Below are 13,861 nucleotides of genomic sequence, written 5' to 3'. Positions count from 1 at the left end.
CGACAAATATATAATATAAATCTATGTATTCATTCCGTTTTAATCATCAATCACAGTTTATTGGAAATACAAATCAGTTATCACTTCAAGATTTTACAGTTCACAACAATATTGTACATTATACAAAATAATATTGCTGAAATAATAATATTAATCTATATTTTCACTCAGTTTTAATATCACAGTTAATTGGTAATACGAAGCAGTTATCACTTCAGATATTTTCAGTTCACAATATTGTACATTATACAAAATAATATTACTGAAATAATTATATTAATTTATATTTTCATTCAGTTTTAATCATCACAGTTAATTGGCAATACAAAGCAGTTATCAAGTCAAGTCATTTTTTATTTGTATAGCCCTAAATCACGAAGAGTCTTAAAGGGCTTCACAGATTATTACACTATATTACACAGACTATTTTTCAGCCGACGAGAAGCGTAGGTTATTCATATGGTATGGAGTAGAAGTGAGTTTTAGCTTAGATTTAAACATTTCCACTGAGGTTGCAGATCGGCTCTCAGGGGGAAGAGCATTCCACAGCACCGGTGCCCGGATGGAGAACGCTTTCGGACCAGCAGAACACTTCTTTGCTCTTGGGATCACCAGAAGACCGGCACTCTCAGATCGTAGGCTTCGGACCGGGACATAGGGGGAAATCAGATCTGAAAGATAAGAGGGAGCAAGTCCATGTATGATTTTGTATAATACTAAAAGAACCTTGAAATCACATCTAAGACTAACTGGGAGCCAATGCAGGTTAGCCAAAATCAGTGTTATGTGATCGGACTTTTTTGTCCTAGTTAAAAGCCTCGCTGCGGCATTTTGTACCAGCTGAAGAGACTTGATTCTAGACTTCGGGAGACCAAGAAGTAGTGCATTACAGTAATCGAGACAGGAGGTAACAAACGCATGAATTATAATTTCCGCATCCGACTGAGACAGTATTGAACGGATTTCAGCAATGTTACAAGATGGAAGAAAGCGGTTCTAGTAATTTTCTTTACATGCGTTTCAAAGGATAGATCAGGGTCAAATATGACACCTAAATTTTTAACTGAGTCACTCTGTGTGATGTGACATTTGTCAATGTTCACAGCAGTTTTTGAGAACAAGTCACGGCATTTAGATGGACCAATAACTAACATTTCGGTCTTTTCAGAGTTAAGGCGCAAGAGGTTGAGTGACATCCACTCTTTTATCTCAATAAGGCAGGCCTCCAAATTTCCACAGTTTAGTGTGGGAGATTCCTCCGACGGAAGATATAGTTGAGTGTCGTCTGCGTAGCACTGGAAGCTGATATTGTACTTGCGAATAATATCACCTAATGGAAGCATGTAACTTCAGATTTTTCAGTTCACAAAAATATTGTACATTATACAAAATATTATTGCTGAAATATAAGTCTATATATTCATGCAGTTTTAATCATCACAGTTAATTGGTAATACAAAGCAGTTATCACTTCAGATCTTTCAGTTCGTATATTCTTCGTGGTTTGCTGTCCCGCCACAGTTATAATGCCTTCTCAAGGTCCAATTGCAGCAACGGAATTTCCATAGCTAATTTGTGGTTTTCATTGTCGTTGTGCTGATCCAATGTGCTTTTCTGAAAGTTCATATTGCGGAATGATTTATGCAATCCACTTTTGTCACGCATCACAGAACATGTAGCCTCCATCATCATCCTCCTCATAGTGTAACCAGGGATATAATTTAGTCTATTTTGGCAGAAAAGTCCTTTTCTTGCTAGGAGTATTCTTTTGTTTATTTTCTATCGTCGAATCGTTCGCTATAACACACGTGTTTTCCCTTGTCTCCGCGATCTTCCGAAGAATTTATCCGCTGTTTTTTCATGCAGGAATTATTGCCGTTGTTATCACTTTCTGCATTATGTTTCGACTTATTACTGACAATGAATAAATTACCAATTTTGTGTTGATTTGCACCAAATACTAAATGTGTTTTCGGAGGCATACTTCTCTTTTACTCGACGACAAGCACCACAACAATGACATAATCTCAAATCAACGAGATCTCGTTTGCCGAGATCGGCAAAAACTCGAACCGCGAGACCAAAACAAAAATGGGGGATCTGCCTGACGAAAAGTTTGGAGTGCGGTAAATCTTTGTTAAAAAAAAAGTAATCGGGTAATAATGACAAGTTTGTGTCAAAAAAGTTGCGTCCCGGGGACGCACGTTGATTTGACACTATGCGTCCCCAGCAAAAATGATGCGTCTAGGACGCAGGGACGCTGGCAAACGAGAACACTGATACATATACATACATATTTATTTGAATGCAACACAAGACTGATCAAAGAAAAACCCCAAAAAACGTTTTTTCTCTCTTTACATATACATACAAATTTAGCGGTTTTCCACGAGTTGTTATTGGTAATGGATCTGGCGCTTGTGACAAGCCACGTTCGGCCGTCTCAGTCAATTCGTAATAAAAATCCAGGCAGCACCCGCTTTTCTTTGCGCTTTTCTGACTTTCCTCAGAATCCGATTTAATTAATGAATTTATTTTCAATGTAACGAGATTGCGATTGGCTGGCAACCAGTTGAGGGTGTCCCCTGCCCACTGCCCGGAGATGGCTGGGATGGGCTACAGCCCCCCCGCGACCCTAATGAGGATAAGCGGTATGGCTAATGAGATGGGAGATGAGATGAGGTAACGAGATGGTAAAGCTACAAACTGTGGCGTTTGTTTTGGTGGCCATTTGTATGCGCGCTGTTAGGCTGACTGGCAGCTTACACCAGCCTATCAAAGTCCTGCTTCTGATAGGCCGGCGATGTTAAACCCTGATTAAATTCTTCTTGGCCAAACATTTAGTCAATCAATTAACAAAGTGGATCTATGAATCAAAAAAAAAAAAAACGCAGTGGTATTACATATATTATACATACACACACACATATATATATATATATATATATATATATATATATATATATATATATATATATATACATATATATATATATTATATATATAATTTATTTATTTAAATATCCATTCTTCCGCATTATCTGCAACGCTTATCGTCAGTTGGGGGTCCTGGAGCCCATACCAGCTATCTTCGGGCGGTGGGCAGGGGGACACCCTGAACTGGTTGCCATTGCAGTAGCTCAGGAGGTAAAGCGATCGTTTTAGGATTAAGGGATCCCAGTTCGAATCCCGGCTTGTCCGTGTTACTTGTCGAAGTGTCCTTGGGTAAGACATTGAACCCCCAATTACCCCCAATAAGCAGGTTAGCGCCTTACATGGCTGCACAGATCACGGCCGCTATTGGGAAATGTGAAGCACAATGTAAAGCGCTTTGGGAAGTCATTGACTTGAAAAGCGCTATATAAATGCAGATCATTTCATTTCATTTCATTTCATCCAGTTGCAGAGCACACAGAGACAGACAATTAACACGCTCATTACACCTATGCACAATTTGGACCTGCCAATTAAGCTGACGTGCATGTTTTTGGAATGTGGGTGGAGACCCTGACAAACACCGAGAGAACATACAAAAAATTTCCTATCCTTTCTAACGCTTGAACTAAAAGTGTTGTGAAGAGAAACACAGGAGTTCCAGTAGCCTACTAATGATGCAACTCACATTTTTCCTCCTTCCTGCCTTTCATTGTGTTAGTGCAAGTTAGACTACCAGGCATGCATCACTGGCAAGAAGATTGCCGTCAAGTGCTCCGGCATATGTCCTTGTCCCGCTCAGGCTGGAGAAAGTTCCACAAAGAGGAAAGGTGAGACAGACAAATACATAATAAGATTGATACTGGATGAACAGGCAAACAATATCCCTAATCCCCCTTTTATAAAGATCAATGATCACCTGAAATGATTCCATGGCTTCTTGGGCACCGTAGGGAAAAAGTAAGTCAATAAAAACAGCTTAATTAATCATGTCTGTTGTCCTCTCTTAGTGTGCAGCGAGTTTGAACTCAAGGAGGTGGTGGGCCGACTCAGAGACCGGTTTAGAGTGCTGCATGACAACAGCAACCAAAAGAGGGACAACATCCAGAACAGTCAGTACATACCGCTGGCATGTAGATTTTATGTTCACATCCAACGACTCACTTAAAAAAAAAAAAAAAAAAAAAAAAAAAAACGTATCCCATTGGCAGAATGATTTCCTTATATTTGGAAGAATCTTTCTTATTTTAGGATTTTTTGTATAATCTCTGACAAAACCAACAGAAACATCCTAAAAAAAAAACTTAGATTTTCGCATCCAATGAATGGTATAGCTCATTTTAAGACTTATTTTCCACCCACATTTAATAACATATAAAGAAAAAAATGTTCTCTATTTGTCCTCAGGTCTGAGCGCTCACACAAAATTCTATGAGCAGCGGTAAAAAATTCTATGAGCAGCGGTAAGCATTCCCGCAACAATCTTTAATAAATATGTCTAAACTTGATTCAAGTTACATTTTTCTGAGTTCCCGGCAGTGCTAAATTATTTCTTACATTTTAATTAATTGACAAATCTACTATCGGAAAGGTTATACGGCCCACAAATGTTATTTTTGCAACATTTTTTACATGAGATTTCCATTTAGTATCTTTTGTTACATAATATAACATTTAGGGGAATTTATATAGTTGACTGCACAATACAGAACCGTATTTAATCACACTTTTTAGTGAAAGTAAAATTTTGAAAACAAGATTGACTTGACATAATTGAAAATTATTTGAATGCAACACAAGACTGATCAAAGAAAACCCCAAAAAACGTTTTTTCTCTCTTTTTCTGGACTCTTTCCTTCTTCACCCCTGCTTTGAATGTATTAGTTATAATGAAAGAAAAATGCCCTTGCCACCTCTCCAGTCAACCCTCCTTCCTCCTGGCACAAGAACTCGAGCTCACAAGCACGCTTACTTTAGTGTAGGTCTACTCAATTTCGTACTGACATTGACATGGCTACAGCAGCATCGTACGATTGGGTAAATCCTTCGGGACCCCCATCACCGGCTAGGGAGGAAACCTCGGAGCAACTGGGTCAGGCTGGTGTGGGAGCTACCGCGTAGCGGCGGTGCTGAGGTGTCTCCACCCCTTCAGTTGAATCTGAAGCGGTCTTGCCGGGTGGGCGCCTGGAACGTGACCTCTCTTCGTGATGGCACCAGTGTACCTCTTTTATCTCAGGAGCTAGCCCGGCTGGGTGTCCAAAGTTAGGAGGCCATACTCTGGTAAATTGGCGGTGGTGGATACACCTACTACTGGTCTGGCGAGGCAGAACGTCACCATACCGAGTGGGGGTTGCCTGAGGTTTGGTCCTCCAGGTTCTGTGAGCCTATTATGTGAGTGAGACTTGTCCACTCCGTGGGTAATGTCTCTCTCATTGGGGTGAGTGATGACTCTGTGAAAGAAGCTTTCTACACCAAACTCCAATCAGTGTTGGATGCAGTTCCTAGAGGCGATTTCCTAATTGTCCTGGGAGACTTCAATGCAACCACAGGTACTTTCAGAGCTGGATACATCTTGTGTTGGTCCTCCCGGTTCCGTAAAGCGCGACCAGTGCTGCTACATGCTGCTCGATTTTGCGTCCAGCCATGGGTTGAGGATTGTTAGGTCATGGTGCCAAAAACCGGTAACAGACGCTGAGAAGTGTGATTTCCTGTAGTTGGAACACACTCTCCAGCCCCCCTTCTTAAAGAGGGGAACCACCACCCAGTCTGCCAGTCCAGAGTCACTGTCCAAGCGATGTTGCAGAGGCGTGTCAATCATGACACGCCCACAACATACAGGGCCTTAATGAACTCCTGGCTGATCTCATCGACCCCTGGGGCCCTGCCACCGAGGAGCTTTTTGACCACCTCAGTGACTTCAACCCCAGAGATACAAGAGCCGGACTCCGAGTCCCACGGCTCTGCTTCTCCAGAGGAAGACGTGTCGGTGGGATTGAGGTGGTCTTCGAAGTACTCTGCCCACCGATTCACAACGTGCCGGGTCGAGGTCAGCAGCTCCACGTTGCCACTATACACAGTGTCGATGGCACACCGCTTCCCACCCCAAGACGCCGAATGGCGGACCAGAATTTTCTCAAAGCCGTTCGGAAATCGCCTTTCATGGCCTCGCCAAACTCCCAATCTTTGAAAACGCTCTTGGTGTACCGTCTTTCTTCGTAAATATGTGTAACCATGTATAATATGTATTTGCAACTGTATATTTTTGTAATGTATTTATTTTAGAGATTTATTCTGTTATGTGTTCTACAGGCGAATCAAAAAGAATATGCAGAGCAAATGCGGGCTGATGGGAAGTAGGGTAAAGCTGAGTTACCGGTAGATCTGTCTGTTGTCGCGGTGGACAATAGTGGATATATATTTTTCCTACCCTTAACTTTGGAAATATACATTTGGTTTCCTTGGATTACTATCAACGGGACCCGGACTTTACAAGTCTGCATCATACGTTAATTACGGGTATCATTTTCCATTCATGATGCCGATTGTGGTTCTAAGATTGTCTACTATTTAACTAAAGAAGGGGAGACATAGGGCAACCTTGACGTACACCGCAGTTGATTTCTTCCGATAAATTCCCGTTAATCATGAATTTGCTGTAGATGTCTCGGTATAGCAGTCCCACCCACTTGATGTATTTTTTGGGAAAACCACATTTTTGCAATACCCTGAAGAGGTATTGGAGCGAGACTCGATCAAAGGCTTTCTCAAAGTCTAGGTTTAGGACCGCAAGTCGCATGTTTCTGTCTCTCGCATAACAGATGGTGTCACGGATCAGCATGAGACTGTCGCTGATCTTTCTTTCCACGATGGCACAGGTTTGGTCCGGATCAACCAAGTCTCCCAAGACTACAGACATTCGTGTTGCAAAAAGCTTGCTGAAGGTTTTACAGTCCACATTTAAAAGCGTTATGGGTCGCCAGTTTTTTAAGTCAGTTTTGTCTCCTTTTTTGTGCAATAGAGTAACTATCCCTATTCTGAAACTGTCTGGCATGTTGTCTCGACTGGAAAATTCGTTAAAGACAGTAATCAGATCTGGTGCTAAAATATCCCAAAAAGTCCGATAAAATTTGAGGTTGAGCCAGTCCTCTGGATTTGAAACAGTCTTCCAGTTTAAATGTCCGGCACATGTCTTGCAATAAAGTTGATCTTTTATCTCCTTTAAACTCCTCATCGGTCCCCTTTCTATCCTTTCTACTTAGGATGCAAATAAAATCTCCTCCCACGATTAGTGGTTGATGGCCTAGCATATGCGACTGGATGTCCTCTAAGAGTTCGTACCTGAGTTGTCTGTCGGCATGGCCATATATGTTAATGAGGTTAAAATCATTCCCTATATAAGAAAGTCTTGCTAAGATTGCGCGTCCGTCTCTCATCACAGTACTCCCCTTTATGATGAGTTGAGGGTTGTTTATTAAAATGGTTACCCCATCGTTACGATTTCATTCGAGCCATGCCCGGTATTGCAGTACCTCCAGGAACGGTGCATTCGCAATGATCGTAGCAAGGCTTTAGGGCTAGGACCTTAGCTTGGCCTTTTGGCTGAGAGTAAGTGTCCCGGCTCCTAGGCTTTGTAGCGTATTATGAACTGACCGATAACGGATAATGGATAATGAATAACATAGATAGAACAATAACCCTTAAAAACCCCAAAAACCCCATAATGACGGATATGGCCAAATCTCTTCCCACTGTTTATAATTTTTTAGAAAGGGGATGCAGCATTCTTGTAGTAAAAACACATCCGTTCTGATAGTTTTTAAGAATGATAAAACGCTGTGAGCTTTAACCTTTGATCTCACACTTCTCACATTGATAGTAGAGAATGTAATGTTCATATGTGTTGTTAAAGTATATAAACTACTTAGACAAAACCGGGGGATCCGAGTCCATTCTTTGGTGGTCATTGAGAGTGTCACCTGTGTCGGACTCACCACTTAAGAACGGTACCTCATTCGGAGACTCACCTGGGAAAACTCTTGAATCCTCTGACTCTCTGTCTGTGGTTCCAGGTCTTCCACTTTTTTCTGGGTTAGGGGGTGAGCCAGAGGACGTGTTGAGGGGTCTCTTACTTCCCTGCCCACAAAGGGTCAGATTTTTTCCCTCCCCGACCTCCTCCGGCTCAACTTCATACAGTTCTCTTGTGGGCTTTTTCATCGGCAACCAGCTTTCTTCTAAATCTCTTCTCTTTGTTTCCGGTGTTTTCACCACCCCCAATTTTGTCTTATTTTTACCCCTCTTTCCAGTGCCCGTATGGGTTTTTGGAGAGTCATTCGCCCTTTCGATTTGTTTCTAAAATTCCGATAGTGGCGTAGAAAACAATTTTGATTTTTTTGGACTCTCTTCCAGGCCCTTCCTGATTAATCTGTGTTTTGGGAGGGGCAGTTGCCTTTTCTATTTGTTTGTCTTGTCTAAGTTCAGGTATTGTATGAAAAAACAAATTTGAATTTCCAGCTCCTTCCTGACTCAGATTTGATTCTTTAGCCTCTCCTCCAGGGGTTTTGGGAGGGACATCTGTATTTTCAATTTGTTTGTCTTGTCCATTTTCTTTGTGCATTACTTGTTCATTTTCATTGGGTATTTCCATAACTTTATTCATTTCTTGTTCATTTTCATTTGGTATTTCCATAACTTTATTCATTTCATTGTCTTTGTTATCTTTATTCATTTCATTGTCTTTGATACATTTATTCATTTCATTATTTATGTTGTCTGAAATCATTTCATTGTCTTTATTGTCTTTGTTAACTGCCTTCCTAGCTTTCAACTTGTTAGTAAACGATTTCGGGCAGTTCCTAAAGAGGTGGTTCGTTTCTCCACAGGGGTTGCATTTTCTGCTATTGGTACACTCCTCAAAGGAATGTCCAATTGTCCTGCACTTTCCACAAATAATTCGGTCACATACCTCAGCCAGATGCCCATGCTCACCACATTTGCGACAGAGTTTCGGTTGTGCTTGATATTGGATAAAGCCACGGTTTTCCCCCAGGACTATCATCGACGAGAGGTGTTTCAGTCCCTGAAAGTCCTTAGGATCTTGCCATTGTTGGAGGGATATCGTCCAGGCACAATTCCAAACGCCTTTTTCATCCCTCACCTTCATAGCCTGGCCTTTTATCGAGCAGTATCTACTCAACCAATAACTGATGTCATCAGCATTCACCACTTCATTAAACATTTTGACAATGACTATCTTGCTAGCATTATCAGTCAGCTTCTCCACTGTAAATCCAGAAAACTGGGGCCTCACCCCCTCAAAACGATCCCATAACTCTTGAAAAAGAGCCGCCGTTGCAAAACTTACATCAAAGCCCTTGCCAGAAGGCAAGTTTATGACGCAATGTAACTCCTCCGGTTTAAAGTTCAGAAGCTTTTCAATAAACTTGTTCATAAAATCCAGCCTTGACATTCCTACATCTTTGAACAAGAATCGTACGCAGTTATGTCTCCGCCCGCCGGCATAACTCGGCTGCTTTACTTCTAGCTCTGTCAAAAATGATGAGGACGGTATACCGTGAATTTAACAGTTACAGGAAATTTTAAAACGTCATATTGTCACGTCATATAACAAAATTGTGAATTTGCTTAATTGCTGTTGAGATTGTCGAGAGGGGTTGTTCGAACTTCACAATGTTTGTTTGCTGCTGTTGGTGTCAGTGGATTTGTTCAGACCAAAAAACAATCGACTTTGGCTTGCACGGATCTATTGACACTAACAAAGATGTTAAAAATGTCAGAAAAAATGTTAAAATGTCATATTGCCAGACATAACGAAATTGTGAATATGCTTGATTGCAGTTAAGATTGTCGAGAAGGGTTCTTCGAACCTCACATTGTTTGTTTGCTGCTGTTGGTGTCAATGGATTTGTTCGGACCAAAAATCAATCACGGGACTATGGCCTGGACAGATCTATTGACACTAACAAAGATGTTAAAAATGTTCAGAAAAAAATGTTAAAACGTCATATTGCCAGACACAGATGTTAAGATTGTCGAGAAGGGTTGTTCAAACCTCACATTGTTTGTTTGCTGTTATTAGTGTCAATAAATTTGTTCAAACCAAAAAAAAAAAGTTACAATCGTGGAACTTATAGCCTGGTCTGGGTTAAACTTGTGATTGTGTCACAAGTTTTAATGCGTGCGCACGCGGCTTGTACAGAGGTGCGGCTTGTGTAAGTACAAAAGTGGCAAATCACTTAAAAAGTGGTGGGTGCGGCTTATAATCAGGTGCGCTCTATAGTCCGGATTTTACGGTACACATATTTACAAATAAAGACAGTTCACCGAGAGTTTTCAAAGCTTTAATAATCATAATACAACTTTCATCCCAAACGGTGCCTGTGACAGGTCAGTTAATGGTAGCAACACGCTAGCAACACGCTCGCAACACAGTAAACGGGTCTGTTAAAAAAACATACCGTACTTGTAAAAATCACCGTAAACCGTCCTCATCTTCCTTCCTTAGGGGCCGGTCACACAGACATTTGCGGCTGAATCACGGCCAGAAATTTCTGCCTGTGAGGCGGACGCTATTGGACGCTTTGAGATCGACATACAGACGAGATACAGCGGTGCTTAACACGCAGTCGGAAATTCGCGCGCGGGTGGCAGCGCGAAAAAGTTTTGCGCTGATCAATTCTTCAGAGCGCAGGTACACAGCCTTTCACGAGCGTATCGAGGCTGAACCACGGTCAGAAATTTCTGGCCGTGAAGCAGACACTGTTGGGCGCTGTTGGACGTTTTGAGACCGCCATATAGACGAGATACAGCAGTGCTTTACTTGCGGTCGGAAATTCACACGCGGTTGGCCGCGCGAAAAAGTTTTGAGCTGCTCAAAGGTTTGAGCACGTGTTAAACCGCGTGCCGCACATGTGGTCAACACGAGGTAATGACGCGGAACGACGTGCTCTGGCCGCGGCCAGGGCGTGGTTACACATGGGTAGGACGGGAAATTTCAGCGGGTAATCGTGGGTGGAGCATGGTAATAGCATGTTCTGCGCCTGTATCGCGGTGTTATTACGTGAAATTAGCGTGTTACGCGTGTGACAGTCAAACGCCTTTTTCCGCGTACATACAGCGCGATTTGCCGAGCACACGTCAGTTGTGCTCCAGACGTCAAGAGGGTGAACATGGATCCCCGTCAGCGTAGTGACCTCGTCTTAATCCATTTTTATTTCTTGACATTTCTTTTCAAGATAATAAAATAAAAATGATGCCATAGCTTGAAATCTTGATCTTCACGGGACTGTCTTGAGTGGTTATGATTTCTACAGCCCGGTGTTATCCGAGAAATGCATCCCTGCCGAAATTTGCATCCCCTCGCTACTACAACCACTTTTACCTCGTTTTATCTCACTTTTAGGGAATGTAATGGCGAACATATAACCAAAACCACTTCGTCTTGCATTTGTTGGGAATGTAATACAACTTAAACCATTCCGTCTTTGTCTTTGTTGTGAACGTAATCGAACGGTAAATCCTCCCCCCCCCCTGCGTGAACGCGCATTCTGCTGCGCTTCCAACAAAAGCGATCGTATTCTATATAAAACGCTTATTAAAACAATAAAGCGAGCTAATTATAACAATTGGGAGATCCTAGTCTATATAACGTGTTTATTTAAACAATAAAGTGCGATTGTATTCAACAAAATGCGTTTGTTAACGCGGATGAAAAAGTCAAAAGCGATCGCAGCAGAATGTGCGTTCACGCGAGGGGGTGGGGGTGTTGCGTAGGAGTCGGATTTGGGCACAACACCGGCTCGGGAGCTTTTATACCGTGGTCCACACGAGAAAATGACGCAGAAATGACGCGATGAGGAAGCGGAACAGTCGCCGGCGTCTGTTTTGCGGGCATGCCACCGATGAACAGCGGGTTGGCCAATTTTGCGCATTTTCCATCGCGGGCAACCACGGGCAAAAAAAAAACGCAAAATTTTAGCCGTGATTCAGCCGCAAACGGCTGTGTGACCGGCCCCTTAGAACTGAAGCGATCAAAGTCGTCTTCCTCAGTGACTGAAAGAAACTTTGTCATATAGACGTCGTCCCACGCTCCGGCAGCCTCATTCGCGCTGTCACTGTCGCTGGAACTCTCATCCACTCCTGATTATGTGCAGTAGCTCTGTTTCCTTCTTTATCGGACTGCTCGATTGCTTTTAGCTTGAAAGCTGCGTCATGTGCCTTCCTTTTTGCATGTGAGGGTATGTTAATTTAATGTATGCACAAGCCAAGAAGTTGCAGTCTTCCTCGGCGCATATATTCCACCGGTCTAAATTTTACCTTTTGTACTCCAGCGCCCCTGACGGCCGTTTGAGAAAATACATAAATTGGCCGCATCGCTGAATAGGCCGCAGGGTTGAAAGTTTGGGAAAAAAGTAGCGGCTTATAGTCCGGAATTTACGGTAAGACAAGATTGAAAGATTGAGTGCACTCTGCTTCGGAGCAATGAATGTCTAAAAAATTAAAATATATATATATATATTTTTTCTTTTTGAAGGCTCGTCGCTACTTCGCAGATTTTCACTTTTTGCAGTTGGTTTTGTTCCCCTTAACCGGGTCTAAAAAATAATAATTAAAAAAAAAACTAAACATTTTTTATTTTATTTCTTTTTGAAGGGTCGTCACTACTTCGCAGATTTTCACTTTTTGCGGGTGGTTTTGTTCCCCTTTAACCAGGTCGAAAAAAAAAAAAAAAAAAATATATATATATATATATATATATATATATATATATATATATATATATATATATACACATATATATTTATCGCCGGTGGTTTTTGTCCCCATTAACCGCGATAACCAAGGTCTTACTGTATATTATGAAGAAGCCAAGTTGCGCGTCTATTGTTAAAGCAAAATGGAAGAATTCATGTCAGTTTATAGCAGCCCTTTGACACAAAAATAATGTAGATAATAGCTCAAAACAGCACAAATTATGAGCTAGCAGAGAGATAGCAATATTGTAGTCCTTAAGGTCAACTAAAAAATATATATATATATTTTGATCGGCGCTGGATTTCTTTCTTTGAAGGTACTGGAATAAATAGCATTCAAAGTGATTAAAAAGTGCTTGAATTTGGCCATGAAAAAGGAGTACAGACCCTGTGGATATTGTAAAGAAAAATCGATTAATTATTAACTACGATTAAAATGATGTAGATGGAAGCAAAAACCAACTTTTTTCACGTTTTTTGTTTCCATGTGGAATAAAAGAACACGAGACACTCCCATCAATTTCAGGAGATTTAGAATTAGCTCATATAATCCCTCTCCAGGACGACATACCTTTCAACCCGGTTTTGAACCGGGGACCTTTTGCATGTTAGGCGAATATGCTAACCACTACAGTTATCTTACATATATTTTTTTGTATTATTTTTGTCAAGTGTATCAGCGGTTTTTATCATTACAGATTCAAGCTAAAAACGATTCAATCAATGTTTTGGAGGCGTGTCTTGTTTTGTAGGCGTGGTTTTGGAGTCTTCGGGCAATGTCGGCAGCGGCGGTTCGATGATGGGAGAAAACAACGACAAAGATTCTCTCGTCCTTGACGATCAGACCGGGATGGATGACCAAGATGACGACGAGGACGATGGTGACGAGTATCTATCCTAAATCTATTGTATTTTTTGTTTTTTTTTTAAAGAAAAAAAAATAAAGAAACTGTTTGTTTGTTTGAACTGCAGGTTTCTAGGCAACTCCCCTTCCCTTCCGGCAGATATTTTGTCGTCCTGTACTAACAAGGATTCACGATTTTAGGTTTTACCTATTAAATTTGCGATTTATTGTCGGCGAATGACGTTTGTGCTATGTGGTCACATGTTCCGGGATTCCCCTGCAATTTGATGCCAGTGTCCTCTTTGTCTTATGT

The 13,861-nt window shown here is 41.5% G+C and overlaps 1 pseudogene; it reads left to right on the top strand.

Annotated features, from left to right (window-relative positions):
* LOC148361994 (testican-3-like) overlaps positions 1 to 13,605 on the top strand; it is a 68,244-nt pseudogene extending 54,639 nt beyond the window's left edge.
* Positions 13,606 to 13,861: the final 256 nt, after the last annotated feature.

This window comes from Urocampus carinirostris, chromosome 8, assembly GCF_059441175.1.
Source record: "Urocampus carinirostris isolate Australia breed hairy pipefish chromosome 8, RoL_Ucar_1.0, whole genome shotgun sequence".
Lineage (NCBI taxonomy): Eukaryota > Metazoa > Chordata > Actinopteri > Syngnathiformes > Syngnathidae > Urocampus > Urocampus carinirostris.
The sequence above is the reverse complement of the archived record's forward strand: the minus strand, read 5'-3'. Positions and strand labels throughout refer to the sequence as shown.